We start from the raw sequence: 21,557 nt of genomic DNA, 5'->3' as shown, positions 1-21,557 counted from the left end.
GATCGATCATGAAAGGGATCGTCCTCCCTTTCTTCCCTTTTCGCGTCGATCGCATCCGACGTGCACCGACTTTTTCCCGAATTTCTTTTTCAATCGACATCTTATATCTGTATATATATTTTTAAATTTTTCTTAGATTTCGTATACTTTGATATCGTATAAAAATTTGAACTTTAATGCAAATATATATATATATTATTTTCTATTATTCTTATTTCCTATTTGGATAAAACATGCCCTCCTTTTCCACCCCGTTTTAATCAACCGCGCGAACGTTGATTAAACGCGTCAATTTTTGGTCACCGCCAGAATGCGTATATTACCTGTATTACTCCTAATTGGGATTAGTCGGTCGACGGTCGAAATTAATTTTCACGGGGCGCAAGGTTTATCAAAAGCCTGTTTCCCCCATCGACACGCGCGAGAATCCGCGCACAGTGTAATTAATCTTAATGCTAGGAGTAGCACCCTCCCCACGATCATCGCCGATACGAATTGCGCCTGGCGTTGATTGAAATCGATTTACCGATTTACCGCGTCGAGAGCTCGCGCGTGAACGTGATTTTCTTGTGTACACGCACACGCGAGGGACCGATCTCAATGATTTGTTTGGAGAATTCTCTAAGTTTCTAAAAATATTATTGGTCAAGAACACTTTGGAACAATTCTTAATTAATTCTAATAAGAGAAATACACGCAAGATATTTGTATATCTAACATGTTGCACTGTAAACATGTCTTATTAATAACACGATGTCGCGTTGTGTAAATTTTGAAACGTCACAATATTTTAATAACGACTGGTAGAAAAGCGTAGGATAGTTTCTGGTGACAACTGATTATTTTTCAGGGGGAGAGGAGGAGGGGGAAAAATACGAATAATTTGTGGAAAATGATCGCAATAGAAGTTCGCAAGAGTACGTGTAGGAGTATGATCGATCGATACTTGTCCCGATACTTGGCACGCTACTAAAGACAGGGTCGTGTATTTTCAAGAAATACCGATAAGATCTATTTTATTTCGCAAACGCCGGTTATTTCTATGCCAAGAAGAAAAAAGAAAAAGGAAAAAAAGAAAAGAAAACGAAAAAGGGAACCGTGGCGATAAGAGGCCGATAAAGTGAAACAGTGTAACCGAATACTATATCTAATTACATTTTATCGTGCATAAACATAGTAAAACTGTCTCTCGACCGGCATTTCATACATTGACACGTAATAATTATAATCCGAAGATATCGGTTGATCGTGAAACGAAATGACAGAGAATATTGTAACGTGTCAAACTCATTAAAAAACACTCCTTACTTCGTATCTGTAAGATAAACGCGATGGAGGTGAAATCGACACAACGACTCTTTCTTCTCATCTCATTGATTCGACGATAAAAGAAAAGAGTACATCGACGAACGAATTAAAATGAAAATAATGCGTTAAAAATAAGAATTTTCTGTCGCACAGTAGACAGAGGGAAATTAAAGGCGATTTCTTTAGAAAATATAAGTTTCATTATTAATAATTATTAATAATAATAATAATAATTGGTAATTCCAAATTTAGAATTATCAAAAAATTATTAAAATCAATAGGAATATTCTTGAGCATCGAATAAAATCTTTCTAAAAATTGTTGTCTATATTTCAGCTGCACTGGTACATACACTTTGCTCGACAATAATGTAACGCACACGGTTGTAATAACGATCGTTCGCTACCTCGAAAACTTTAGCACAAATATAGAAATGGCACACGATATCGATCCTTGCAAGATTTAGGCTGGAAAACAAACATCGCGGAAATGGAACTGTCCATTATCCAACGGTAATTCAATCCAATTGATTTCTAAAATTGCATCTCGAAAGTTCGAAGATCTCTGGTTCCGGTTAATAACTTGGTTCCTTATATACACACGCCAAATCTTTTCGAAATGGATATCAAGATACAGAGAAACGGATCTATATTTTATTTTTATCCTTTCGCTGTATTATTGCCATCATAATGTTGCATTCGTGAAAGAAACTCTCGTCCCAAAATCATTTTCATTCATCGCAAGGAGAGAAAGAAAAAGATCATTGCAACAAAGTTATCAGATACGCCCGTATTATGGAGACTTCATCGTTCCCGAGTATTATTACAGTATACATCCACGATTATTATTCCCAGAAGAGATGGCGACATCCGTGGCCATCCGTCTTCGCAATGACCCGGTTATAGGGGATGACCCTAATTTTTGGACACTCGTCCGCGACTCGGTAGTCATAAACTGGGACGTAGAGCCGTGCAACTTGGACAGATCCGAGATAAAATGGCCAGAACCGAGTGTTCTCAACCCGGGGTTATCAACGCGGCCTAACCCATTCCAACGGCCGGACGTCCAATAATTTATTTATTTAGCCTATCTTATCGCGCGGTGCAATGCTCGCGCGAATCCGCTACACCGTGTCGTGTATTAGCTTTGCCTCCATTCTCCTTCTCTCACCGAGTGCGGAATAAACCATTGAATATCGAACGCGTTGCCTTGATTTAAGTATCAACTGTCCAAAGATGCTCTCTTCGATCGAGAATAAATTGAAAGGATCAAAAAGATTATTCGAGATGATTTGCAATTTGGAAAAGTAAAATATTATTCCACAATTTCTTCATAAAATTCCTTCTCTTTCCACATATACATCGCTGCTAGAAAAGAAAAAAGGAAAAGAATCGTCTGGATTTCGCGCCAAGTTTTTCAAATATTCTTCAAAATGTACACCGATAATCCCGACCGAGATAAAGTGGGCCAGGCTCTCCTCTTAATAAGATTAGAGAAGCGCGTTTACGTTAACCTCTGCCTTCGTTATGCAAAAGCAATAGTTATCGATTTGAACGGGAAAAATGATATTTATGGATACATGACACGCTGTTGGATAAATATTGAACGTACAAGGCAGGCGAACGGTATCGCGGTTTTATTTATTCTAGCCTCCACCGTACCTTTCGGGCCAATGAGCGAAGTTTCGAGCGAAGTAAATACCGATCCGGATCGGCCGTGCATAACGTTTCCTTGTGTCGCGACGGCCGCCATTGATTCTATCCTCCCCGTCTGCCAATAAACCCTTTTGTCACGGCCAATGTATTCCGTTTCTAACGGGTCTCGAGGTGTTATCTTTCCCAAATGTTCCAGCGAGTTGTCGTTGGCGCGAGATGCATGCGAGAAAAGGGTTCCCACCAGGACGCGGGGAAGGAGAGAAGAGATCGTTGAGAGGAAATTGGCGGATTTCGGGGAACAAATTTGCGATCTGAATTTTTCAAGAGAGAGGTGTCAACATTTCTATGATAATGGGGAATAACACTTTTCTTTCTCTCTTTCTTTCTTTTCCGTCGCGAAGTGAAATTTTCTTTCCCGAGAAATTATTTTCATCCGAGTGAAATAGAATACCGAATGAAACAATTCAATTCGAACTTTAGATTCAAGCTGATAAAAATAAACGAATAATCGTATGCATCTATTATATTATGGATTATGGATTATTAGAAAGATTAGAGACAAAGTTGGAAAAACGATCTGCTGTTCGCCAATAATAGTACCATTAAATGAAACATAAATTTAATACGAAGCCTGTGTTCAACACTTTCCAGAATATGCATTTTGAAAAGCCTCTCTCTCCTTCTCTCTCCCAAAACTTACATTCACATTTTCTTTCTCTAAATTGCGCCGTTATCAATGTCGAGCAGCAGGTAAGAAAAGGAAGGAAAAAAGCAAATTGACCAAAGCAGCGTTTCACTAAAGATAGCGACAAGAGGATCACGTAGCGCGGAACCGGGTTGACAAAACAAAAACCCAACCTTCCCACACAGTCGGACAGGAGGTTCGTTCTAGAAACGACTACCGCTAATAAGGCCACGAGTTGTTACGTAAAAACGAAAGGTATTCCTTTTCTCTCTTTCTCTCTTGCCCAGAAAGCGAAAGCGGTCATCACACTCGAAAGCGGCAAACGAAGATCTCTCGCGAGGGAGCGTGGCGATACGCGGCGTGGATCGCTAACGACGTCGGCCGAGCTGCACGTCCGGTAGTTCTCGGGCCTCGTTTCTCTTTCTCCGTGGCTAACGCTCGCCGGGGGGTCGCGCTTAACGATCTCGAGAACGTACGCGGGGCGACGTGATGCCCGTTTTACACCCGTCGCTCTGCCCTTATGCGAAACACGAGCGTGGGTGATCCAACGCGAAAGCCTATCCGCGAGTTCGAATTCCATCCCACGAACCGGATTCTCCCTCGAGATCGAGCGCCTCGTGGCGCCTGTCCACCTATGGGCAGATCGATCCACGGTTATGGATTTCATTGGACACTGGTCATCAGGCTCAATCTTGGGGTAAATCGAGTTGTTGAGTTGGGTTTGGAGGGATGTGTGTTTATTCGAAGTTGGGCGATGTATTTTGGTGGAATTTTAATCTTCGTACGTTTTCTGAATTAGTAATTCTAGACCATCTTCTTTTTTGTAAGTCAGGAGCATTAAGTTTGTTTGATTCATATAAAGGTAAATTTTAGTGAGATATTTGGACAATCGTGTATTATTATTATTTTAATCTCCATACATTTTTTGAATTAATAATTCTAGATTATCTTCTTTTTTGTAAGTCAGGAGGATTAAGTTGATGGTTGATGTTTGGTGTGATTGAAATAAAAGTAAATTTTAGTAAGACATTATGGCAATTATGTATTAGAAATTTTCATAAATTTTTTGAATTAATAATTCTAGATTATCTTCTTTTTTGTAAGTTAGGAGGATTAAGTTGATGGTTGATGTTTGGTGTGATTGAAATAAAAATTTTAGTGAGACATTTGGTGGTAATTACGTATTAGAAATTTTCATAAGTTTTTTGAATTAGTAATTCTAGACCATCTTCTTTTTTGTAAGTCAGGAAGATCAAGTTAATAGTTGATGTTTGGTTGAGATAAAAGTAAATTTTACTGAGATATTTGGACAATAGTGTATTAGGAATTTTAATTTCCACACATTTTTTGAATTAGTAATTCTTTTTTGCAAATTTTTGTATCATGATTTTTATACACGAATTTTAAATTTCACTGTGACTCCCAAGCGAAATTCTTCGCGACGATATTCAATCTAAATTAAAACCGGAAAAGAAAAGAAAAAAAGACTCCCGCTTTAATTTCTTCAAATTATTTTTCGTAGGTATTAAATTTAATATTTTTCCATATATTATATTTTACATATAAAAGAGAAATATATATGCATATAATATTCGTATAATTTATTTATATTACGATATCGTCAAACTAAAACAAAATTAACCTGCCAATCATTTATCCAGTCAAATAGAATCATCAAGAATTATTTCCATCAAGAATTGATCCTCCAAGAGATTCGATGATTGATTCTGCTACAAAGTGTATTCTACGTGCAAAAGGCACGAAGAAGAGCAGGAAAGTTAATCTAAACGAAACGGAACTGTTTGGAAGTAGCCTGGGGCGGGCAGAGAAGAGACCCGTGTCAGGATTCGGGATGAAATTTCAATAAAGCAACGCTCGCTTAACTTCGTCCTGAACTTGGTGGCTGAAAGTGGTGGATGCTCGCCGCGTATTCGGCTCGACTGATTATGAATCGCGTTGGTTCGAAACTTCGTCCTCCTATGCCACTTTTGTCGCCGACCGTATAATGGATTATAAATTCACGATTCCTTTAAATACACATCACCACGGTTTGTAACACGGAACTCGGCGCGGAAACGGCGCAAGTTTCGCGGCCAATTGAATTCGGTTCGCTCCTCTTGTTCGATTCGTGCCACATTTACATACGTACGTACGTGTGTTTCACGACTTTTGGGGGAATCGAGGGAGATCCATCGATTCCCCAAGATTTCGTTTGTTTTCGATGTTTGAAAGCGAATTATCGAAGAAATGTAATAAGTAGCGATAAATTTAAATTTGAATTGAAATGAACATAATTAATTTCTAAGTCAATACGCTGCAATTAACGAACTTAATTAGTGTAATTAGAACATTCACAAGATTATCAATATATACCGTTTAAACGTTCGTTGAATATTTAAATTGATCTTTAATTAAACATTGCCTGTATGAATTATCGATCGTATTCTAACGATTATTAATTCTGTATGTTCAATAACGTGGGGACAGAGAAAGAGAGAGAAAGGAAGTGAAATATCTCGTAATTCGTAAAAATTACGAATCAAATTAAAATCCACGAATTTATTAATTTGTTTTTTTCCCCTCCAACAAAAAGATATTAACGATTTACGGGTGATCAACGATACTTCTCGTTTATTATCTACCAAAGGTGATCCAATTATTACGTTGATCGCGAAAGGAAACGTTTCTCGAACAATTGGCTTGGAGAAAGGTAGGAAAAAAAGAAAGAAAGAAAAAAAAGGAAGAGAATCAGAAAATGTGAAAATGGTTCTGGGGAAAAAGTCTTTTGTCTCGGTCGAGAACATGATTGCAGGATTTATTCGGGAGATTTGCGCGCTCCCTGCTTTTATGAATATACAGAGAAAACGATGGGTAATACGAAACTCCTACGGTCGTATGAAGCGTCTTCGAGTCAAGTGGGCCGATGCAGAAGAAAGATGGCGTGGAGAGGAAATGTTAGGATAAAATGGGGGGTAATAAAGGGACTCTCTCGTACTTTTCGAGCGGAAAACTTCTCGAACGCTGTGGGATATCTGTTTGAAAAGTACAAATAGACCGACCACCTTTTTACCCAAACGAATTCTAAAATTCCTTCGAATAGATTTTGACGAGGCGGTCGATCCTTAGCGAGAAATCGTTTCGCAATAATTCACTTAGACACTTATAATAAACTTCTTCTTATTATTGAAATCATACTACTTTCCATATTGCAAGAAAATAACCCAGCAAGAAAATAGAAAATCATTTCCATTCTCGATCTCACGCAAGAAATACAATCCTCGACAAAGCGTGGTTGATCGTGCATCGAGTATAGAACTCGTGGAATTTGTAGAAGCGTGTCCTTGGAAGCAAATTTTACGATGAGCGACACGAGTCGAGTCGTGTCGATGCTTGCGGCCTCGTGGTTGAAATCTGGGCTGTCTAGAAATTTTACGGACAACACGGAGGACTAGCTTCTCGACTTTATATATACGAAAATACGTTGAAAACGGTTGAGAGAAAGGGGGTGGTAGGGGGTGGGTCTCGTCTTCCTCTCGAAGAGCGCGAGCGTTCTTTACGTAGGGAACGCTCGAGTGAAAAATTGAAAAGACCGTCAACACAGAGAGAGAGAGAGAGAGAGAGAGAGATTTCCATCGTAATTTATTTATCGAGTTCGAGTCGTTTCTAGGCGTCTCTTGGATCGTTTACCATCCGCTTTGAACGAGGAGGAAGATCAGCGAGGAGACGAGGAAGTTTGAGAAGGGAAACAGTCGCGAAACAGGTTAGGGATGGGATCAAGTGTATTGCTCGTGTTGGCCCGAATCTGTCTGTTGATTCGAATCTTTCATGAGTATTTGGAAGAGTTGGAGAAATGCTCTTCGAAATCCTTGTTAATACTTTCGCGAAAGAATAAATAAGAACGGAAGATTTTATTGAATATATTTATCCGTATCGAATAATCGAGATTTAAATTTAAATTAGTGAATAGAGAAATTGGAACTTTTCACAATCTCAATTTTCGATATTTGATTTAAAAATTGATTCTACAAATTTTATCACTATCATTTTGTTAATACTTTTACAAAAGAATCAGATGGAATAAGAAATAGATTTTACATCGACATCAATTTCCCATTACTCGCTAAACCTAGCTATAAATTTTCGAAACTCGCAAACGCTTATCCGTCTTATGAATAATTAATTAATCAGATTTAAATTTAGATTCGAAATACACGCTTGATCCCATCACCAGTCACAATTCTCTCTCTCAAAATGTTCCCATCCCTGTTTCCCCTCGTTTCGTCTTTCTTCTCCTTCTAAAACGCTGCCTCGTGAATGGAATATGTGAAAGTTTTCCTCCCTGCGACGCGGAAAACTCGGTCTCTCCCCGGCCGGGTGGAGCAACGATGAGACGCGCTCATCCCGAGAAGTTTTCGAGCCTAGATCTCGGGGCGGCACGGGCATCTTGAGAGATATTGTTCAAGTTAGTGAGCCAGTGGCCTGGCCTCTTTCATCCTGCTCGCCGTTTTCCACAGAACCGTCCCGGCTCTCCTCCCTCCAAACTTTTCCTCCGTTCGTTCCTCCTTATTTGCTCGCTTTCTTTTTCGCCTGCATGGCCCGCGGTTATACGCCCTTCCTCTCCCCCTCGACTCTTCAAGACCCTCTCTCTCATACCCGCCGGCGCTCACCCTTTCTCTCTCTCTCTCTCTCTACTTTCTTGTTCCATCCCCTTTAAAGAGAGCGGAATGAAGCACGCGAGCGAAACTGCGTTTTATTTAAAAAAGAAAAAAACGAATCGTCGTCGAAACTGATCGTCGACTATAATTCAAAGAAAAAAAAAGAGAAACATCTCTCTCTTTTGGTTATATTACTTTTTCCTCGATGACACGTCAACCTGTTCAAATTCGTACGATTCAAAAGTGAGCAAAGAAGCGTTTTAGGTGATGTTCCTTCCTTTTTTTGGACATATTGGACACGTACTGATAAAGTTCGATTGCTCGAACGGACGGAATGAAATTTTTTAACAATTTTTGCTTTGTTTCTTTCCTTCTTTTTCCCAGTTTTAAACTTTGAAATTATTATTCGGGAAAGAGGAAGCATTTAGTTTATCTCAATTTTTTTTTTTTGAAATACACACAGAACGAGATTCGTGAAAGGGACGTCAGAGAACGTTTCGAAGAACGTTTTAATTGAAACGACGATAGCTTTATATCGTACGCAAAGATAAATCGTACGTATCGTGCATCTGTGAAAAGCATTCTAAGAAAAGCATCGAATATTTCTGTACAGATAAAACGTTTTTAAATAAACGAGGGTAGACGGAGAAAATGTAAGCAAACAGACTGTCCCAGACAGTACTCCTCATTGATAATCCGCAAAATTCCGAAAGAAACATCGAATATTACAAAATATTATCCATTTTAACTCGAGAATGGCAGCAGCCCGCCCCGCGACGTTTTAAAACGCATCAAACACAGGAGGAATCGTGGCGTAAATCCAGCGAATCCATAATCTCGAGAAAGGGACGCCGTTATTTTCTTTCCAGTTTCTCGATGTATATCCTTTGATTCGAAGCCGTTCCTCGGGGGAGGGATTCCGAATGGAATTTCGTTACGAAACACGTCGGCTCGGGACGAAGCTAAGCGAATTATCGTCCGTTAAGCGACAACTTTGCATGGGATACGGATCTCTCCATTATTTGTCTCGAACGAGGACAAAGGCTCTTCCTTTCGACGCCCCGTGTTCGATCGACTTCCGCCAGTCGCGAGACAATGAGGGCCATTGTTGCGTGTAATTCATCAAGGATAACTGGAGGATCGGGTTATAAAGAGGAAGGAACGATTCGTTTAGAACTTTGAAATTTAGTTTGTCACGTTTTGGAAAATATCTTGTACATTTTGAAGATGTTGGTTGAGGAATGGAGATCGATTGCTCGATCGAGGGATTTAGTTCGGAGAGGTTAGATATTGGACGAATTTGAGGATGGTAGAAATGGAGGAATGGATGATTTGGGGATGAATATATGATAGTCAGGATTTTGTATTGGGATTTTCGGGAGATTTAATTTTTTTGCAGTTTCAATTCGAGATATTCGATGCTCGTTCATTTCCTCGCGCGTTAAACATATTTTCGTGTTAAAAGGGAAGCGAAATTGAAAATTAATTTATCGTTATCTATATTCTATCCTTCATTTGATCGGAAATTCGATTGATTTGGACAGAATTTTCGTTATACATCGTTAGTTCCGAACAAAAAGCCGAAATTTTTCGACTTTTGTTGTTTTCGCATTGAATTGAAATATTCGAAAAATTTATTTCGAATAAAGGAGGGGAAAGAAAAACATTTCACCAAATTTAATCGATGATGTTTCGATAAATTCGTTCTTTTCCAGCAAGTTTTTTTTTCACATTTTTGCACATTTTTAATCAGAAAATATAATATCCAACGCTTTCGTTCTACCTCCTTCTTTAAAAAGGATATATGATGGATCGAATAAACGAACACGTATCCGCGCATATTAAATCGGGTAAAGATTAATTGATAAATAAACAATTGATTGATGATGAAAGATCCGGCAAATCTCCAAATGAGAAATTTCAAAATGCTTCATTAATTTTGAATAAACGGATTTATTTGTGAATATTAACAGTTATTAATGAACGTTATGCTGTGATGAAATAATAATAATGCGAAGAAAAAATTTTGTAGAAAATTTTTAAGTCATTTTTTCTTCAAAATTTATTAGAATATTTATACGAATGTTTTTAACGATCAACGATATATATATATATATTTAATTTTTATTGGAAGACAATTTATCGTTTCATTTTTATACAAATATCATGGTATATATGTTAAGTGCAGTTACGTGTAAACGGTTAAATTGCTGTCCATGTTTATTGGCTATTGCCAGCAATAAATTTCTATCCGGCAACAAACTCGAGATTCTTCCTTATTGCCTGGAAGATCACTATAACCTGTTGGCGGAAACAGCGTAAATACTATTTTACCCATTTTTATTGCCGCTTTAAGATTCTTCGCTAATTTTTGAATTCAACGCTACGTTAAACCATGCATAAGTTTTTATATGCAAAAAAAAAAAAAATTTTTTTTATAAGATTCAGAGATTATAACTACCAATATACCATTAATTTTCAAATTAAATTCCATATTTTTTTTTTCACCTGAAAATGAATCATCGATTTCTCTTTTTTTTTTTTTATTTCCTTTATTTAGAAATTATTCCATATTTCGTTAAGAATTCGTTATGAAGGGATAAAAAGAAGGTTTGGTTCTCAACGTGATAATAACGAGGGAAACGAGAGCGAGCAAGGAGAAAGATTTTTTTCGATTTTATATTTTCGATATAAATATCCTTTGAAATTAACGTTTATAAACGATAACAATACGAACCGTGGGCGGGCTATAAGAGCAGATATGCAATCTCGAGACGAGATATATACGTGTCTTGCTTACTTTAACTAGGATAAATAAATTGGTGGTAAAAGCGTATCAAGCGGTGCCCGAGTAAACACCAGCTCGAACGTTAAGGAGTTTAAAGTAAGTACACCATCTGCGTAAGAGGACTTGAAAAGTATAATACTTATTTACTTATATTCGAGGAGATCGGCAAAGTAGTAAGTTACAACTGTTTTTCTTTCTTTTTTTTCTCTCTCTCTCTTTTTCCCCCCTTTTTTTTCAAACATAATAACCTCCAGTACCTTTCCAAAGACAAGAGATTACAGTCGAGAGCCTCAAAGGGTATTAACTGCGAAACGTGGGGTCTGTAAAGATCTCGAGATCCTCACGTTTCCTAGATCTCTTAAAATTTCAAAGGTAATCCTATCTGTCACTTCATAAGATCTCAAAGACTTCACTGACATCTCTCCACCTCCCTCTCCTCTGGATATCGCGTAATTCTGCGTTATTACTTTATATCGTGGAAACTCTTGGTCTTGGGCTTAATACAACTTTAATAAAACATTACTCCGAGTATCTTGTTTACAAGCGAAATCCATAAAACTGTATTAACCTTAAGGATTCAACGTCGTAAAAATATACGAAACGATCGTTTATTTACTTTTAAAATCCTTCCATGTACGTTTCGTTTTGTTTCACGTTTACTGCTCCGCGTATAATTTCATACATACGTTTGCAAACATCGTGTATTCACCGTATTTTTCCAAAATAATTTCCATTGTTAACTATTGCGTTCGAAATAATATAGGTCGAATCACAAATTCAGACAATTTTATAGTTTCGCCGGTTTATAAAAATATTCTTTATACACATTTATACTCGTGTTATTGTATAAAAATCGAGAAAATTTCACCTACTCCTCCGTAAATATCGTCGTCGTATCCTAAAATAAAATTCAGAAACTATTCTTTATATAACGAAAATATAGGTTGAAACACAATTTCACGGTCGCTAGTTTCGAAACTATTCTTTCATACGTGTATAAAAATCGAGAAGATTTCAAAAATTCCCTCCATAAATATCGTTAAAATAAAATTCAGAGAAATCTCATACTGCCATTACTCTCACCAAAATTTCCCCGTACATCACATTTGAAAAATCCTATCGTCTACCACCACTTTCAAACGTATCATCCGTCTCGCCCAAGTGCATCCGCGAGCTCGAGAAATATTTCACACGCTCCCTTTCCAAAGAGAATCCCTCCTACATCCCAAAACACACTCGCATACAATTAAAAAAAAAAAAATATCGCACATCTGTTTTTCAGGAAGGCGAGAAAAACCGGTCGCGTCGAGAGGAATCGCCCTTATCCACGCTTTTCGCCATCGCCATCCAAGGAGAGCCGCCCATCCATCCTTGGACGTCCGAGTCGGACATCGTTCGACGATTGGCCGGTGCAATCTCGACACTGTCGCGTTCTTACGGCGACTGGTCGACAAACGCGGTTAATTTACGGCTTCCTCGCGGTGTCCACATTCGTGTTCACGGTCCCCGTTCGTTAACGCGCGAGCTTTTCGAAGTCACGGTTGGAAAAGGGACAGATTTACTCCCGGTTTATTACACGACGACGACGACGACGCGCTTTAACGAGGCGAGAAACACTGTATCGCGGCGGATATTAAATTGCGGCCGGTGGAGAGCTGGCGCGCGCCTCTCGTGTTACGTTATAGAGCAAGGGAGGAGAGGGGGATATATCGTTAATCCTACAATGTTTCACTCTCGTCGCTTGTTGTCGTAGCACGGTTGCGGCGGGTAATTGTCCCCGTGAATTTTGATTTCGATCCGTGTTTACCGGACGCGTGAACGGTGTTATTTCGCGGCCGTCGAAGATGGATCATCGTGTCGATTAGGCGTCGACGCCTATCCTGCGTGTCCACCGATCAATTTGACTTCGCAAAACAACACTCGCACGGTTGTAAACGGTGTTTAATTTGATCCGGTGGCGAAAAGAAAAACGGTTGAATTTTTCTGAATCAATGTACTAAATCGCGAAATACGGGGAAATATTATTAAAAGTATCTGTTCGTTAAGGATACTACGTTACAATAATTAATATGTAAGATTCTCTAGAGTTTCTAGGTCTCGATAAATGCACAAATAAAGGAATAAAATTTCACGTTTTAACGTTAGAGGTAAGCAGGAATGCAACGTGTAAAAGGAGCGCGTGCTCTCGGCAAATGGAATTGAACAGCGTTATCACGCATCAAAGAGCGACGACAATACAAGAACGGTGAATTGACAATCGTACGTGGAGCGGCGATGCGCGTCATGCTCGTGGTCACTTTGATGCCCCCTCATAGTGTGCGCGCATCGAAAAGATGGATAGGCTGTACGGCAACCGCGGTGCGAATAGATATACGTTTAAAAACGATTGTATCCGCCGCAATTGTGGGCGAGCAACGTTTCCTAATCATTTGTAACAGTGGAAATTCGTTCGTCGTTTATTTACGCGGAAATTAAGGTTATAAGGATATTATGAAACACACTCTCGATACGGAAATATTCGTGGCAGTACAAGTGTGCCAATCGGAGGAGGAGATTCATCCAATCACAGTTTCCACCTGGTGGAAAAAACCTTATAAATGTGATATCGACAATGTATCGAGGAATATAGCTATCTAGTAGGTCGTCGAGAGGCAATCGATGCATCGTATTCGGTGAAAATGTTTGAGAGATTATTACCGTGTATTTTATTGCAGATAACGTTTACGTGTTATTTATTTAACCGTACGAGTTCAACGAATTGTAATTATAATTATAATTACTGTATGTACAGGATATATTTGTTCGTGAAATGGGTTCGTTTTAACAAGCTCTGCCAACAAAAGCTCTTCCATTTCTTTTTTTTTAAATTCGAATAGACGAACGAAGCGCAAAAAGGACACGCGTGGGTCGTTATTATTCCAGGACATTACGTTTGGAATTGACGCGAGAGCGAAGGCGCATGGAGCGTGTAACGAGCCCATCCCACGATTCGTGCGCGATCTTGGACCAGGGGAAGACTAATGTCTCGCCAGAACGACGGGCGGACGTTTTCTTTGGCTGGCAGAGAAACGTGTTCCCGCGTTTACACGGGAACCGCCACGGTAAAATCTTGCTGGCTCGACGAGAATCTTCTTGGAACACGTTCATTCCTTGTATCCTGCGGTTTCCACGAGAGAAAGATTGTGACTTAAAGAAAATATCGGAGAAATCGAGATGAAATACGAGAAGAAAGATTCTAATTTTTCTGATTCTAAATCGATTTAAGCAAACGAATGTCGCGACGATCTGTCAAATATGTCGAAGCAAAAATTAAAAAAGAAGGGAGGATCTTAACTTACTTTTTCTTAAAGTTCAGAAAACAAGATGAGTACGATTCCTCGCATTTATATTCTTCTTCTTCTAATTTTTATACAAATGGATTTAAGCGAATAAATGTCGAAGCAAAGATCGAAAACGCTTCGAGGAAGTGAAAAGAAAAGAAAAAAAATCCATCCTAGAAGCTGGATAGTTACACTAATGCCAAGAGTCAATCGCGAAGAGAGCGAATACCTGATCGATCACGCTTTCATTTCGCCAACGATGACAACGAACGCCAACCAGCAAACGTTGTAACATTCCCGTGTAATAATATCTCGACTAACAACCCGCTTCCCCGCTGCTAAACTCTCGTAACCCCTCCCTCTCTGCATCCTCTTTCTCCACGCCATCGACGCAGCCTGACCCATACCCTTCGCTCTCTCCGTGAATATTACAACTCAAGGCCCGAATATATGCGGTATCGTATAGCTTTATGACTTTAACCTCGAGTATCCGCAAATATTTACGAATCAGCGTCGATTAATTACATGAGCGGAGCTATTGCGCTCTTTGCCCTTAATGCGGCTTTGTAAACCCCATCACACGACACACACACGCGCGCGCAGACCGCAGATATTCGGACTAATTAGTAGCATAAATTTAATGAAGTTTACCCTGTGGTAGTCCACGACTTCGCTCGCCCTTCCCCTAAATTTGTTTGCGCTCGACGGGCCAGCATTCTCCGATTAGAATTTGCCGATACTCTTCTTGCCACCTCGATGTCGTTCAAACGATACTAATAATTTTAATAATAATTTTCTGGCGAGCCGTAATAAACAACATTATCGAAATTTCGTGAATTGTATCGCAATTGGAATTGTTGTCGCAGACTATTTCTGTGTCTCGATTTTTAACTTGTGTAAAAATGTAAGAACGCGCAAGAAAAAATATATATAAAAATAAAAATAAAATAAAAAAAGGAGAGGAAAAATTCATTTCATTTCGGGTCTCCGCGTGGAATCTCTTATTCAGCTTCATCGCGCAATATAACTAAGCCTCTGTAGCCGGCCTAATTGTACGATAAGTGGCATTTAATAAGCGCGCGAGTACATCGTCGAGATTCATTTCACTCTATCGGGCTTCTAAATCAGCGCCAGCCAAGCATGCACGCTGTATTTGGTGGATAAGCTCAAAGGGGATACTTTTTCCCCATCGTGGAGGGAAGTGGAACAAGCGTTATTGTCGTCGATCGACGAATATAATGAGAAAAAAAAGAAGGAAAGGAGGAAATGTTCGAAAATGGAGTGAAAATAGGAGGAATAGAGGTAAAACAAGCTCTCTTTAATTCAATTCGAGGATCGAAATTCGCAGGAAGGAATATCACGGAGGATACAGCCAGTTGAATAGCCTTTTAAACTCGTTTGCCCGTGATAACGTTCCGATAGTCATAATAGAATCAACGATGCGTATTCCGCGATATCGGGAACGCAACACGCAACCGTAACCGGCCTTATTAATTGCGGCAGACTGATTACCAATTAACACGTCGAGGGGGGGATAAAACGGAGCTATGATTTCACTCCTCGAGATAGATTCGAATGGGTACAGGATTCGGTGTACAGTTGGCTGCAAAAATATCTAAAAATTCGTTTTTGTTTTATAGATTACAAATACAACAGATATATTTCTTACCGATCGTTTGTAATTTATAATTACGAAATGTAGGAATATTTCTCGAATATTTAACACATAGATTTACATTCCCACGAACAGATTCGGTTTCCATCTTTTTATACAACGTAGGATGAAATATATTCAATTTATATTATAAGTATTCTTATGATATATCATGTATGTTTGCATGGTTCATCGAATTCGATATTCCGGAAATTCTTCAATTTCTAGTGACACTAATGCATCGCGAAGTTTCTCACTTCACTCGTTGGAAAACGTGACTGAAAAGATAATACGTTTTCGGGGTAAGTCATTCATTTGTACATAAGATTCGTACAGCTTTATTTTAAAATTCGAAGCAAATATTCGTTCTTCAACAATGATAGATGAATAAAAATATTCGGGCAATCAGTCGTACTTTTGTGACCAACTGTATGCATTAATGTAGAGAACAGAGATAAACTTAATAACGTATCAGTAAATCGAATTACCGTTGAAATAACGTAATTACACCGATGAAACCTTGAGGCGACGAAGATCATGATACCGTGTATAATACACGATAAAGCTAATATATCGAAAGGTCTGTGAACGTTAAACCGGTCACATATCACAATTTTCTTCTGTTTATGAAAAAAAAAAAAAAAAACAAAGAAACAAAAAACGCGATAATGAATATGCGTGCAATGTGCAAAATGGATAATTTATTACGACGATAAAACGCAAGATAAAAAGTGATTGATCGATTAAACCGGGGAGCAAGATTAATACATCTGTGATTTTATTTATTGAAAAATAGTAGCTGCGTACTCTCTTTCATAATTATCGTAGAAAAAAATTTAAATACCTTTAACCGTTCCACGCTGCTACGAATTTTTTCACAGAATTGAAATATCCGTTCTTCATTGCGTAACGATTTCGAAACCAACTTAACGATTAATAATATAAATAAATTTTTCTCCTCTCTCCTCGTGATATTTCTCCGATCTTCAGCGTTGAAGACAATCGTGCGAAAGAAAACAAAAACCTTGGCGGCAAGTACAAACAGATTTGATCGCCGCGATAGGGAGAGCACAAGAAACAGAGCCTCTCCATACCGTTGGTCCAACGAACAACGAGATATTTCCTACGCGGAATACGGAATTAAATCGCGAGATTGACGGTATTTATCCTTGTATCACCGCCAACTTGTATAGAATATAGAATATTAAATCATATCCTCGTGGTGGCGATAAATCATGATAAAATCGCGCCTCGAGCGAACACAAGCTACCTATTAATTACCGGGATACACACCGTGAATCATCTTCGAGCGATGGAATAACACCTTGAATCCCGCTTTATTGGCCAAGAAATATTATATCTCGTTCGAATTGCAAATCTTTTTTTACATGCTACGTGTAGCGTAGAGAATCGTGATTGGAAAAAAAAGAAGAAAAAAAAGGGAGAAGGAAGAAGAAGAAGAAAAAATAGAAGGGGAAAAACGTATACGAGTAAATTTCAGACAGAAATTCAGTAAGAATCAATATTCGATATGTTTCCAAAAGGATGGCCATTTATATCGTTCCGGCTCGACTCGTGGGCATCTCGTTTTCTATCGCGATAAATGCTCGCCACGCCTCGTCTATACTCATTTATTCTCCCCCTTACCGAGAGTTATTGAAAATGTTCGTCAATGCGTCGTTCAACGTACACGGCTGGAATATTAATCCATCGAGAGATACGATTTTTAATCAACTCTTCTTCGATTCTTGGAATCGAAAGTCTCGCGTATAAATAAATTTCTCGATTCGTTGCAACACCAACGAGATCTTCTTCTCCTTGCTTCGATTTGCTCGGGTATAATGGAACAGATTCTCGAAACGTTGACCGAATTAAATCCCGTTTCCGGAATATTCGTTATTGAGAAAAAGAAGAAGAAGAAGAAGAAGAAAAGATACATGGAAAAATATTTCTATCTAGTTAAATTTCTCCTCGCCCAAAGCTTCAATATTTACGAAATACCGTTCCACGCGGTGCGCATAATGAATCATTAAATTCTCATTCATTATCGCCACCGTATTTCGCGTATTACCGGCTCGATAAACAACACAGTGACCATTACTAAACGCGAATTCGTTAATCGTTCAACCGCGATAAACCCCCTCCCATAACTCTGGCGTACTGCGCGAAATTCCCTGAAATTCCTCGAAATCCGCTCGTTCCCGCCATTTTTCCCCCCACAAATTATGTTTTCCAGCCACATTAGAGAGACTGTGTAACCGATAACAACGTCGCAACAGCGGAACGTGTCGCGTTTCGCACGTTTCCACGGAGAGGACGCGAGATTAAAACGGGTGTGTGGTCCTAGCATTTTCACGCGCTTACACTCTACCATACACCGGTCGTTTTAAACACTGATCTCGCTTGGTTACCAGGGGCTTCAAGCTTAAATTCGTCACGTAAAGAGGATGGATTTTCACTCGCTTTCACAATTCACCGCTCGATTCTGGCCACGAAGAAGGAAAGATAAATACTTACGAATTACACTTATTTTCTTTAAACGTTCCAAGTCTAGAATGAAAGATCTGATAGTGAGATTACATTTCTCGTCGTACAGGCTCGAAGAGTTTGATCGAATCCTACATAGCGTGAATTCGTCAAAGTACGGTTCAATGACGTATACGAAATGGACGTATGATCCGTGATTTATCGATCGATACATCGATCGGAGAGCAGACACGATTCAGGTGGTTGTTATCGTTAGACGCGCGTTGACCTTTAATCGGGCATCGCAGTCAATGATGAACTATTCTACGCGGTCACGTGGAGGCGTGGCCGTCGTTCTTTTCTTTCCTCCTTTTTCTTTTTTTCTTTTTCCTTTTGTTTATTCATTCATCAGTCGACGGTTTATCGATTCTGGAAGAGAGCCAATAGGCCGGTTGACTGCTAACAACCTCCTTGCCTTGCCTCGCCTTGCTCGCCTCTATCCGCAACGTACCGTACATTCGTGTAACGCGAAAATGTATTACATATGTGCAATGTGAACGAGGTACATGCGTGATATAAGCGTCCAACATACACGTACATATATATACATATATAATCATTACGTGAGCCACGCGAAACTTAAATACTCTTGCGTGTGTACAGGATGTGCCATATCTCCTTTAAGGGTGTATCTCGTATTGAAATTATAAAATTGTAAAATTAATTTATCTTATAACCGATATATTTGAGACGTGAAATAGGTTTTTCTTAGCGAAATGACGAATGGTCCGTCGATGGAGTCGACGAGGGATTAAAAATTAAGAAAGAAAAAAGGAATAATTAGCAGATATCGATTAACCTACGTGTATGCAAATTTTTTTCATCGGATGTATCGATATGGATGGAAAATATTTATAGTCGTGGAGCGGTCGAAAATACGAAAGCGATTTACTTTAGCACGAAGATTGCTTTTAATGTTGGCCGCGAATTGTTTCCCTTTTCGTTTCCCCCCTTTTGTTTCATCCATGAATGGCAAAACAGGAAAAGCAAAAGGAACACGAAAATGGATATTCCGATGGATCGATTTTTACGCGGCCATCGACTTCCGGTCCGATGGGTAAAATATGCGGAGGAGAATCACGGAATTGTAATTCGTTTGTAACGTTTTGTGCAACATTTATCTTAGTACTGGTTTTTAATTTAATTAAAAATTATTGCGGAATAAAACGCATATTATAACGTCTAAATAGAAATGGAAGAATCTAACGAATTATTGAATTGTCAAAATAAATCGCATTTCCAACGTTTTTCAAGAAAATAATAACTCTGTCTCCACGTACACGTTATATTTAAATATAATGGATTCTTTTTATACGTTTAAAACATGTTTCCTTCTTTCTTCCTTTTTCCTCCTTTTTATTTTCATTTCCACAGTTGTTAAAAGCGGTTTTCTTGAAAACAGTCGCGGATATTATGCATTTCTCATACACGTAACGCCGTGTCAAGTGCAGTTTCTATGCTCGGATGATGGGGGCAGAGAGGGAGAAGTAATTTGCTTCTCGAGCTAACCAAGAACGGAACTGATATAGCTTCCAATGTCCTAATGTCCCTGTATCCAGGACAATTGTGCCGGATAACCTTACTGATGACTCTATTAACAAGCTTCGGATGAAACGCCATACTCCCTCGGATCATCCATACATCATCTTGCTCTATTGCAATCGCTTGCTAAAACGAAATTCTGATTTAATCACTTGGAGAAAGAATTCTTTCCCTTTCGAAAAATTGATTACTCTCATAAACTCAATTTCTAAATTTATTTTAAAAGATTATTTTAAAAGAAATCCTTATTTGATTCGCTTCTTCTTCTAATTCTTCCTTACAGAAACATCAAAAGAGAATGCGTTCCATTAACGAATGCGTTCGAAAAAACATCTCGATTAATCTCGATCCATAATCGTCGCAAAAAGATAATCTGAATCTTGTCTTCTCCTCTTGACAAACCCTCAAACCCCAAGCGAGCAGCGAAATTAACCAGAAGATTCTTCTCTGAATTAAACGTTTCAGAGAGCAATTTCAACCGAGCGAAAGGAAAAAAAAAAAAAAGAAATACTTTTTCAAACACACGCAAAAAGAAGACAGAAAGAGAGAGAGAGAAAAATAGAGAAAAAGACGGACATTTGTTAATTTCAATTTCATAGTCGAAAATAAAACGTCCATCTCCTATCCAGAGATACGGAAGGACAGAGAGAAGAGAGAGAGAAAAAAAAGAAAAGAAAAAAAGAAAAAAAGAGCAACGATAACCAACAGGAGGTATATACGGTATACATTTGTATAAAATAACAGCGCTCGAAACGGAAAATAAATCCGGCGCATCAAACAGTGGCCGGATCATTGTTCACGATTCTTCTCTCTCTTTTCGACGGCCGCGTTGAAACTACGATAAAATTCGCGGAAAACAAGTTGCCGGGTTATCCGCGCGAATTTGTACGTATAAAAGGGAGGGGGATCCGTCCGGCAATCGTTGGATTCCCGCGTTGGATTCAATTCTAGCGCTGCGTGTCTCCTCTTCCTAATAAATTGATTGACGCGCCCCTCTTCCCAAACACCGTGTGTGTACAAATTCGATTCCACAGCCTCCCCCTCTCCCCCCGGTTAATCCCACCGCCGACGTTTTATCGATAGGAGAGAGAAAGAGAAAAAAAATAGAAACGAGACAAGTGTATCGAAGCTCGATCGAATTTAAAGACGCGATAACAATACTGCACGATATACGATACGGTGTATAAGTATATATATATGTGTGCGTGTATATATATGTATATATGTATGGGTTTTGTGAGGTTGAAAGGCGCGTAACACAAATCCGACTTGTAAAAGCGCGGAGGCAATGGAATGAAGTTTTATTGTACGCGTACTTCGTTCAGCCACGATGGAATATATGGGGAGGAGGGGGAGGAAAGGGGAGATCGAAGATATTTAACCGTAATCTTCTTAAGGGATCGGATATGGAGGGGGATAATTCG

The 21,557-nt window shown here is 38.9% G+C and overlaps 1 protein-coding gene across 2 annotated transcripts in view; it reads right to left on the bottom strand.

Moving 5' to 3' along the window:
- LOC107994067 (fat-like cadherin-related tumor suppressor homolog) overlaps positions 1-21,557 on the bottom strand; it is a 466,334-nt gene that overhangs the window by 395,384 nt on the left and 49,393 nt on the right. The gene's annotated exons all lie outside the window — the stretch shown is intronic.

This window comes from Apis cerana, linkage group LG6, assembly GCF_029169275.1.
Source record: "Apis cerana isolate GH-2021 linkage group LG6, AcerK_1.0, whole genome shotgun sequence".
In the NCBI taxonomy this organism is placed as follows: domain Eukaryota; kingdom Metazoa; phylum Arthropoda; class Insecta; order Hymenoptera; family Apidae; genus Apis; species Apis cerana.
The sequence above is the reverse complement of the archived record's forward strand: the minus strand, read 5'-3'. Positions and strand labels throughout refer to the sequence as shown.